Genomic DNA, 11,262 nt, shown 5'->3' with positions numbered 1-11,262 from the left:
TTTTTTTTTAAGTTTTATATAGCGTGAACGTGACCCACGAGGGTATCAGAGTGCTTTACAGTACACAGTATAAAAACATAAGAAGAAAAAAAAAGGTGAGGTAGAATACAAACATTTGATATTTGTCATTACGTACAGAAGGGGTGTATAGTATATGAATAACATAGATGACCCGTCTCCAGCAGAACATTGCCCTATATACAGTTATTGAGCATTAGGTGGTGTCCACCATAGGTGATCCACCATAGGTATGAGGTCTATGGATAATATAGGAGACCCGTGGCCAACAGAGCTTTACACTGACTATAGTTAATGAGCATCAAGTGGATGTGGTAAACATACATACAATATTCTCCTTCATTCCACCGGAGGTAGGCAGTGACAAGAGGATCGAATAGGTGACTCGATGTCAGCATAAAAATTAAGGGGCAGATTTATGATAACTGGCGCATCCCCAGGGATGTGCCAGATATTTTGTGCCGCTGCTCCGCCACCCATGATGCGCTGCATTGACAATGCGGCGCACCATGGGGCAAAAACGGCACAGATGCGTGACGCATCTGTGCCGTAAAGGTGGCGCATTGCTGGAGTTGCGTCGCAAGCGCGACGCAGCTCCAGCAAGGCTCGCGGGTGCCCCATCTTTACAATGTTGCGTGAAGACCTACGCCAACGTCAAGCAGGCGCAGGGTTTTGACGCAGCATTGGCCTGAAAGTGACTGAGTGAAATCTTATAGATTTCACTCAGCCACTTTTGCGAGGCGCACCTGCCCCGGAACGCCCACCCTGCGCCGGAACGCCCACAAGTAGCGCAGGGCTTTACAACGTGATGCATCTGCCTAGATGCGTCACGTTGTAAATGGGTCATAGGGATGCGCCGCGTTTACGCCGCAATTGCGTGGCGCAAACGTGGCGCATTCCCAACATAAATCTGCCCCTAAGTCTTAGGACTTAAATTTGCTCATTAGTAGTATTTGTTACTTCTTTTTTGAATGCTGTGAAGGAAGAGATTCCAAGTACCACTGGATGTAAGGAGTTCCAAATCTTTGGAGCAATCCCTGAGAATGCGCTGCAGCCAGTTCTCTTCTTATGGAAGGATTGTGGTTTCAGAAGTAAAGTACTCTCACTTCGTAGTTGTCTGCCTTCTCCCGACTTTCTAGCTTTAACGCTAAGTAACTGGGTATATTGTTATGTAGTGCTTTATGGGTCATGCAGGCACCCTTTAGGTGTATTCTTGCCTCATAGGGCAGCCAGTTCAGAGCTTTCCGGGTCGGAGAGATGTGGCTATTTCTTTTCGTTCCTGATACCAGTCTTGCCGCCGCATTAAGTGATGCCCTCAGCGGAGCCAGCTTGTATTTGAGGAGACCGAAAAGACTGGTGCTTTCAAAGTCTAATCTCGGTAGCACTAGGGCTTGCACTGCCATTTTTAGGTCGGCCTGGGGGAGGAAGGGTTTGAGTTTCCTTAGTATACTCAACTTGTGACTAACTCCCTTAGTGGCATTAGTGATGTGCGACTGCAGATTCATGTATTTGTCTATAGTGACTCCTAGGGATTTTGCGGAGTCAATGATGAGGGGAGCACAGTTAAAGAAGGTTAGATGTTTCAACCATAGGTCTATCTTAGGTGTGTGATTCGGTGGAGAGATGAGAATGAATTCTGTTTTTTTGGTATTCAGCATGAGGTGGTTGTTAGTGAGTCAGCTTTGCGTGTTCTGTAGAATAGTGATGAGGGAAATTAAGTCTTCTGGAGTGGAGATTTTTAAATTCAGTTGGGTGTCGTCCGCATACAGGTGACATAGAATGTTTGCTAATTTCAGTGCGTTCGCCAGGGGTTCCATTAAAAGGTTGAAAAGAATAGGTGATAAGGCTGATCCCTGTGGAACGCCCAGGGTGACCACGGAAGGTTGAGAGAGTGAATTCTTCATCTTGATTCTTTGTGTTCGGTTATTTCGGAAGGAGGCCTGAGAGGCGCATCCTTCGTTCCAATAGTGACAAGAGGTTGTCATGCTTGACCGTATCGAAGGCGGAGGTGTTGTCTTTACTTCCTCCTCCTCCCGTTGTCTTTTTTGTCTTTACTCCCGCCCCTCCTAGGGCTTCCCCGGGTCTCCCAGACCTACGCACGAGCCCTTTTGAAAGATAAGAAATACAAAGGGTATATTTTAAGAGATGGGGCCTGTTGAGTTACTTTCCGGGGAGCACGTGGTGTGGCAGAAGGCGGGGGCTTGCGCTACTGTTAATGCATTGCTCAGCAGTAAGAAGTCTGCGCTGTGCATCAGCTGTTCACATCCCCGGCCTGCTGTATAACAACACCCGAGCCAAAGGGCAGCCCAGCGCCAGCACAAGACAGGGTGCACGGCCTGCTCCCCTCCACGGCTCCCCTCCGCAGAGCGCTGGCAAGCAGAAGCAAGGCGCCAGTGAGTGGGTGGAGTGTGGCAGACTATGCCACCAAGACTTGTTTATTTCTTCTTCCTGGAGCAGCGCGTGCATGTGTGAGAGACGTCTGCATCCTCTGAATGATGGTTGCACTTGCTGCTTTCTGCTGCCTTTGTGCGCGTGAAATAGAGGACATGCTCTGCCTTTCATCCTTCCCTCTACTTCCCGGGCTGCAAAGTAGATGTGTTCCCCTGATCTCCCATGCCAGGGTTCTACCCGGCAGGCCCTCTCTTTGTTTTCAAACACTGTAACCACATGTTATAAACTCAGAATAAATGCCTGCAAGCTTCGTTCTTTGTATCAAGTTCTTGTGTAATGACAACATTCGTAGCAACATTTCCTGAAAAGGCGTTTTTTCGAGTAACATTTGTAGCGAGGGTTACATTAAAGCATGGTTTCAAGGCTTGCAAAAAATGCATTTCCCATGTGCCCCTCAATCCCCCCACCCCCCCCCACCCCCCCTTCGTGCTTTTATTTCTGTCACTGTGTTTCTCTCCACCCCAGTTTCCAAGCGTGGTGTGTGTTTCATTCATTCACAAAGTGATGTCTTTGATTACCACACATTTTGTTAATGTCTGTAAACAATGTCTCTTTGTTATCTTTACTCCCGTTTTCCTGGTGTAAAAATGCTTGTCCTCTCAACATACATCTTTGTAAAGCTCTTTAACACCCTGGGCATATGTACCCGCTTTAAATGAAAACAAAAAACAAGCATTAAAAATACAATACAATAAAAAATTTGTATAGCGCGCTACTCACCCATAAGGGTCTCAAGGCACTGGGTGTGGGGGGGGGTCGCTACTGCTCGAACAGCCAGGCCTTGAGTTGTTTCCTGAAGGAGAGATGGTCCAGGGTCAGCCGTAGGTGAGTGGGGAGGGAGTTCCATGTCTTGGCTGCCAGGTAGGAGAAGGATCTTCCTCCGACGGTGGATTTGCGAATTCGTGGGACGGAGGCGAAGGCGAGGCTGGCGGTTTGGAGCTGGCGGGGGGGAGTGTAGAATGTGAGGCGGCAGTTGAGGTACTTCGGGCCCATGTCATGGAGAGCCTTGTGTGCGTGGGTGAGGAGTCTGAACGTGATCCTCTTGCTGACGGGGAGCCAGTGCAGGTCTTTCAGGTGGGCAGAGATGTGGCTTTGGCAAGGGATGTCCAAGATGATTTGTGCTGAGGCGTTTTGAATGCGCTGGAGTCTTTTCTAGAGTTTGGCTGTCGTTCCAGCGTAGAGGGTGTTCCCGTAGTCCAGTCGGCTGGTGACGAAGGCCTGGGTGACCGTCTTCCTGGTTTCGGTGGGGAGCCATCAGAAGATCTTTCGGAGCATGCGCAGGGTGTTGAAGCAGGAGGACGAGACGGCGTTGACTTGCTTGGTCATCGTGAGGGAGGAGTCCAGGATGAAGCTCAGGTTGCGTGCGTGGTCCGTTGGCTTGGGTGCGGTGCCCAGGGCAGAGGGCCACCAGGAGTCGTCCCATGCAGAGGGAGATGGTCCGAGGATGAGGACTTCCGTCTTGTCTGAGCTCAGTTTCAGACGGCGGATCTTCATCCATTCTGCGACGTCTTTCATTCCTTCCTGGAGGTTGGCTTTGGCGGTGGCGGGGTCGTTGGTGAGGGAGAGGATCAGCTGCAATAGGTCTCACTTTTCATTAAGTTAAAGCCATTTCCTTTGCTATACAATACCATTAGCAAAGCAAATGGCTTTAACTTAATCAAAGGCGAGAGCTATTGCATTTTCAATGCTTGTTACACCTGCATCTCCTTGTCAGTCTGGCATGTCTTAGTTTTATATAGAAGGGTAACGTTGGTATTGGGCCTTTTTTCTTTTTTTTCCTGGTTCTTATGTCTTCTGCCCTGAGTGGTTTGGAAGGGGATTGGCCCCAGATCAGATCTTACTTCTGTATGTGGAAGAGTAGGTTGGTGGCTTTTGGTGTTGAACTCCAGCTTTCGTTCCTTCAGACTGCTGCTGCTAGACATAATATACATCCAAGGGAAAGCTAGACGTAATATACTATCTATAGAAAAACTTTATTGCATGATTCGATAAAACGTTTGCAAAATACAAAAAATTAAATATAGCATTTAATGAATTTATTAAAAATAACCCCGGTTCCTGTAGATAAAAGCACCCAACATCCCCATTGTAAAACTCTCTTGTACGTGCACTGTCCATAAGTCCTGTAATGGTGTTCCCTTAAAGGGCAATTGTAGTCCTAGTTGAAATAGCTTTTGAGTCCCAGCTTTAGCTAGCCTATGCACCGTCCCCCTTCCAGGAGTCATTTTATTTTGGTGTTTCCGACAACTATTCGTGTGCCTGTCTGACCCCGCCAGAAGAGTTATTCAATGGCTATCGCGATGAGCCAGGGGTCTGTATCTCAGGCCGAGGTAACGTTAAGTAGATCCGGGGATCAAAACAGGCCAATACTGCACCTCTGCACGATCTGACCTCCTTGTCGTTCCAGCCCCTCCGTAGAAGAGCCCTTCTTTCCTTTAGGAGGTTAGGACACAGGCACAATACATGCATCAGGTCTTCCCTAGGATGGCCGCAAAGCCGACATGATTCCATGGCACGGTTTCTTTTCCATTTGGGAAGATGACAAATTAATGGGATCTACCCCCATTCTCAATTTTAAAAAGTGGAGCTTGGTGCGTGCACTGAAGGTGAAGGTTAAATAACTAAGATTTCAGCTGATCATATGTCTTGAGGGTCAACCAACCATGACTTCCAGCTGCAAGACTTGCCCTGTCCTCTGCTGAGGAAAGCTTTTTCGCACAAATTTTTGCTAGCCTCTTGAACTCATTTTGGCTTACATTTAGGTCCCAGACTTAGCTCAGGCCGAGGGTGTTAAGCCCGCAGGACAAATAGCGGTACCCCTCTAGCCATCGTTTTGTGTTCAGGTTGGACCATAACTGTTGCGCTAGGCTGCCCTCCTTTGACGACCTCAGCTTATGACAGCTCAGACGTAATATAGATCTAAGTGACTGCTAGACGTAATATACATCTAAAGGACTGCTAGACATAATAAACATCTAAGGGACTGTTAGATGTAATATGAATCTAAGAGACTGCTAGATGTAATATACATCTAAAAGACTGCAGACATAATATAAATCTAAGTGACTGGCACACTGATTCCTCTCAAATGGCCTCAGCTTTACGTATGCCTGTGGGAGGTATACCCTTGTTTGAACAGGAGCTTCAAGACTAGATGCAAAAGCTATTCACAGAGAAGAAACATACCCCTTCATTCATATCCCAGACCCAGAAAACACCTTCTCAGCAGCTGCAGGGCGAAATCCTTTCTTCAGCCTTTGAGACATCAGCAACAATCTCCCTAACACATCCATTAAGTAAATATCCTCAAAAGCTAAAACAAGGAATTGGAATGTAAGAAAAGCTCTAATAATTCTGGAAATGGGTGTGAATGTCCAGTTGGAGGAAGGCTACAGTTCTTCAGGAAGGCTTGGGTGAGTGTTCTTCAGTCTGTTGAGTTCTCCACATCATCAGGAAAGGATACTAGACAGAGATTGGGTCTCTTCCCCCAGACTCAGGGGTTAAGGAGACTCCATGGGCAGAATGTCCATAGAAGAAGAGGTCATTTGTTCAGGCTATTCAAGGTCTCCAGATGTAGAAGGTAGAGGTGTCTGTTCACTCACAAGACTGGGAGGAAAGAATTTACCCAATAATATTTCTAGTTCACAAGTTATCAGGAGGATACAGATTGATAATCAAACTAAAACATCTGATTCTGATGGTAGGACAACTCGCTTCAGAATAGAGGTGATTCCATTGGTGGACCACATAAAGCAGCAAGGCAGTCCTTTGATTAAGATTAAGATTAGGTGCCTTCCTACCCTGACCTGGCTTCAGGTTTCGGAATCTTGGAGGGTCATGAGAAAGCATGAGTGGTCCATGAAGAAGCATGGGTGGGCCATGATGATGAATGGATTTGTGTAGCATCTCCTGGGTGTCTGAAACCTGGGTCTGGGCATGCTGGATAGGCTTGTAGGGGATGCGCTGCCAACTGTAGGGGTCGTGCTTTACTCGTTTTACCTCAATTTCTAAGTGTTTAATTTCTACCTAAGTACTTTATCTCCTTTGTTCTCAGTGTCACTCTCTTTTCTTTCTTTCTCACGCTCCTTTCTCTCCACAGCACTATTCTTTCTCTCATCCTCCTTTCTCTATGCCTCACTCTACTCTGTCTCCACCCACCTTGCTCTCTTAGCCCTCTGCATCATCCTCTCTCACTGTTGTCTCTTGTCACCCCACCCAGTGGTGTGGCTAGAGTTTTTGACTCCCAGGACGATACATCAATATGTCGCAGTCCAGTGCCGGTAAGAGGGGTAGGGAGGGCGGGGTGCTGGCGAGTGACCAAGACAAGCGGGGGGGGGGGGAATGCGTGTGAAAGGTGACAACGAGTGGGAGGGGGGTCGATTAGAAGCATGAATGCCGGCGAGGGGAAATAAACAAAACAACAATAAAAAACTTACCATAAAAAAACAAAAACGTACCATGCGCTTGTGGCTCGCTGCCTTCCTCCAAAAAGTATTGTCTTGGGCAGACCGCCTCCCCCTCCCCGCCCACCCCCCCCCCCAGCTACACCACTAACCTCACCCTCCTCTTTCTCTGTCTCACCCATCTTATCCTTGTGTCTCCCTGCAGTAGCCACCTCTTTCTCTCTCTCCATCTCACTCGAATCTCTGTTTCCCATCACCCTCCCTTTTTGTGCCTCAATCTCCTCTCTCTTTTACCTCACTATCCTCTCACTGTGCTTCCATTTCCACCTTCTTCTTTGTCTCCACTTCATTCTTCTCTCTCGCTTCACCTTTCCTTTCTGCCATGCCTTTCTCCCATTCCCTTCCTCACCGCCTCCTTCTACTCTTCACCTCACCGGCCTCACTCTGTCTTCCTAAGTATCCTTTCTCTCTGTGCCTCACCTGTCTCTCTCTCTCTCTCTCACACTCCTACCTATATCGCTTCCTCTCTCTGCTTCAACAACCCCTCTTGGAAACACAACCTCCTCTCTCTCTCTCCGTCTCAACCTCGACTCTCTCCGCCTCACCCTCTTCTGTCAGCCTTACCTTCGTTGCTGCTGCCTATGGGGTGATAACTTTGTGTATGCAAAGGAAGCTTGAACTGTTTCTGCTCAGGGGGTTGTGCTTGTGTGGGTGTGCAGGAATGGACTTTGCAATCCAGCTGCCCTGAACCTATTGTCCTCTGGCAGCTCTCAACATTTCAATCAGCAGCTGCACCAGGGCCTGGATTATACAGTGTGTGCATGCAGAAGATCCACAAACACTTGAGGGACCTGCATATTTCAAAGAGATTGTGAAGGGATACTCGACTTTTTGAAGATCCCACTCCTGTCCATTTACTTCAAATAAATGTAGTAACAATTGAAAGAGCAAACAAAGTTGGCAACTGACCAAACATCAAATGCGAGCCTGTTTCTTCCCTCAGCTGGCCACTGTGCTAAGAGCCCTGATTCTGAGGATTATGACTCGAATTGTAATTTGTTGGTTAGTTTTCCCACCAATATTCAGCTGCAGGTCCTTCGGGTAGAAAGTATTTTAGGGGGAACACTGTGGAGATATATATCTCATGTGAGTGCCTCTAGACTGAACTGTCTTTTCTAAATTGTGGCTGGCATGTCTCCCTCTCGTCCCTTCTATTCCATCACCCTCTCTGCCTCCATCACCACCCATCACTCTCATCTTAACACTTCTTCTCTGCACAACACAATTTAAATTTAGCATCTGCTCATAACGCTCCTCACTGATCACCTTTGTTCCTCATCATCCTAATCCTTTATGCCCCTCAGCCATCACTTTCACCCTCACCTACTCCTCTCTCTGCACCACCTCTGGGAGTACGATCAAGCCATAATAGCCGCCTTAAACCCAGATAACACGAAGCTGAATATTGGGCTCACAAATTTGTTAATATAGCCTTATAGCCCGCTGTAGAGTGCTATACCGGCTATTACAGGCTCTCTCCAGCGTTAAAGGCCCGAGCCGAAGGCGAGGGGCTTTTACAAGGGAGAGGGACTTTAATAGCCAGTATAGACCAGCTACAAAGGGCTATAAGTCTATTAGAACATTCTGCGACAAGAGGGCAGAATGTTCTCACAAAAAAGAATCAAGCCTTATGGGAGGGTGAGGGGATTGGAATCCCCCAGGCTCCCTGAAGCCTTTGTTCACAGCCAGAGCTGTGAACAAAGAAGCATTGGAATGTTGTAGCTCCGGGCTTATACCCGCCATTATAAGCCCGGGGCACTCCATTCTTTTCAATGTTCTAATTAGGCGTCAAAACTGTTGGGAGATACCAGTGCTGCTAATCTCCCTCACCCCAGCAGTGCTGCATTCTGACCATAGGCTCAATCACAGAACCCTTGACTGCTATTAACAGCAGATTTGAACCTGGCTTCTTAGCTGAACATTAATTGCTTATAGGGCTTTAGAGAGTTTTAAGAAAAACGCATTTTTGTAGTTTTTCATTCAGTTGTCTTTTATACGAACGAATCGAATGTGTTTTAAATTGTAATGGTTTTAAGTAATCAAACAATAAAGTCTTGTTATATTATTATAATCCTCTCTCTCCACCATCTCTCGTCCCTTTCTTAGTTCGGATCGATCCATCCCCCAATTTCCATCACCCACTTTGCTCCTCATTCTCCTGCTACATCCTCTTATGCATCCACCTCTAACACCTCTTCATCACATTCTATACTTTATGACACACATCACTCACCTACTCTTGTACAATCAGTCCTACTGTTGTGTTTTTTCTCTTCACTTTTACTCTACTTTACCCTTCTTTCACCCACCTCTTTCCTTACAATTCTTTTTTTGTTATACTTCCTTTTTTCCTTACCCTCTTCTTTTCTATCCTCACACTCTCATTAATCTCCATTTTTCATCTCTGCACCATTCCCATCACCATTTCCTCTTGTCAAGAATCTAGTGTTTTTTTATTAAGGACTCTACTCAGTATAGCCACATCAGTTGTAAATGTAAATGTATTTGTATTTATATAGTGCCTTCAACCCAGAGGTCTCTTAGCGCTGTATTCATACCGCTGTGGAACCCTTCCTGGCTTTCCTGTGAGGCGTCCACTCCTGGGCACCCCCAAGGTGGAGGCTAGGCATCCTAGCGTTGTTGGGGCCGTTGTGGAGATTAAGCAAGCTATTTCCTAGAGTCACAGAGTGGGACCCATGATTAGACTCACTAGGCACCGAGGCGAGAATTATCAGGTCCATGGAAATTGAGTCCGAGAGCCGCCGAGGCGGGCATTGAACCCTGGTCCCGGGCCAGACCTCTGCATCAGGGTCTGCCGCTCTAACCATTGAGCCACGCTTCCAGTGGAAGCTGTAGACATGGGCTCCTGATGAAAAGACACCACCGCATCTGTGAGTTAATTGATAGTTAATAAGATTAGAGGTCTAAGCCGGTTATGTGCTCAGCCTTTCAAAATGCCCCAAAACCCAATTATTTGCAGCTCAAATAAGCATGTTGTTTATCAGGGATCAGGGACACCTAGAAGCTCAGAATGTATTGATGCAGGACATACAATGTTTTTCAGTGTCTTCTGTCCTAATATTTGCTCGAAAATGAAAAAGCTGAGTAGCAATACTTGAACTCTACAGTTTGTAGGAACATTTTTGTCGCAAGTGCATTAGCCCCGTATATTATCTGATTGGTGTAGGACAGAGGGGTTGCAGCAGGCTATCTATGTGACAGGAAGAGAATATACATACACGGTCCCTGCACCCCAGCAGGTGCTTCCTCTGCCTTAAGAGCCTTCTAATCCTGTCAGACTCGCCTAGCACCTCTGAAATTGGGAGTAGGGAGGGCAGGGGGAGTGCATGAGGCCAGTGCTGCCACAGAAGAGCTGCCAAGACTGGTCTTTGTACAACAGAAACTTGCCCTGCTGCTGCCCATGCTGCATCTGGGTTGCATCAGTGAAAGGTGTAAACATCTTTTCAATTCAGAAACGCCAAAACGAGAGGCACTGACAGAGTTCATTTACACATAGAGGAGGGGGTCAAGGCAGGAAGAAACTAAAGCCATACTCTACTAAGATATACATTGATTGTATGCATATTCTCAATTACTTTTCTTAGGATGGCAAGATTCTTTCAGATTGTTTCTGCCAGATGCAGGGCCAACTGTAGTTACCTGGATAGGGAGGACCCAATAATGTGGCAAGATGCACTAAATTATGTGTCAACAAAAGACAATTTATGCGGCCTAATGTGGCCTATTTTGAACCAGTTGTCACCATTTTCTTATTTTTACACGTTAACTCTGTGTGACCAAAGATATCACCCCACTAATATCAGTTCAACACCTAAATACAGAAATCAGCAACAGGGAAGTGACCTGCCTGTTCCTGAGATTACAATCCACCACTGCGTGGCAACACACCCTAGTGTTTTCAGTAACTTTTGATCGTCTTGAACTAGAAACATTTTCTTTGCTTAAGTCAGTAAATTATTGGCACGCTGTGACACAATTCATAGCTATGCGGAAATCACCACATCCGGAGAATCACAAAACCCCAGCAGCTCTGCCCACATGTCCTCTCTTTACTACTGTGTAAACCTATCACAGGCACGTCAAGTAGCCACCGCTTTGGTATTTGTCAATAAATTCGCAAGTTAAGCTCAGAAAGCAAGTCTGCAAGCCCATGTAAACATTAAGAAAACCAAAAAATATTTATATATTTTTTCTACTCTTATATGAACCTTGGGAGGGCCAGGGGGCTACCAAGGGAGGGCCTGACTCACCTGGCTCCTACTCTCTGCTTGAGATGGTGCAATTTTGGAAGCCTGGTGTCAAAGCAGGC

The sequence above is a fragment of the Lissotriton vulgaris genome, chromosome 2_1 (genome assembly GCF_964263255.1).
Source record: "Lissotriton vulgaris chromosome 2_1, aLisVul1.2, whole genome shotgun sequence".
Classification (NCBI taxonomy): domain Eukaryota; kingdom Metazoa; phylum Chordata; class Amphibia; order Caudata; family Salamandridae; genus Lissotriton; species Lissotriton vulgaris.
Note: the sequence above shows the minus strand (reverse complement) of the source record.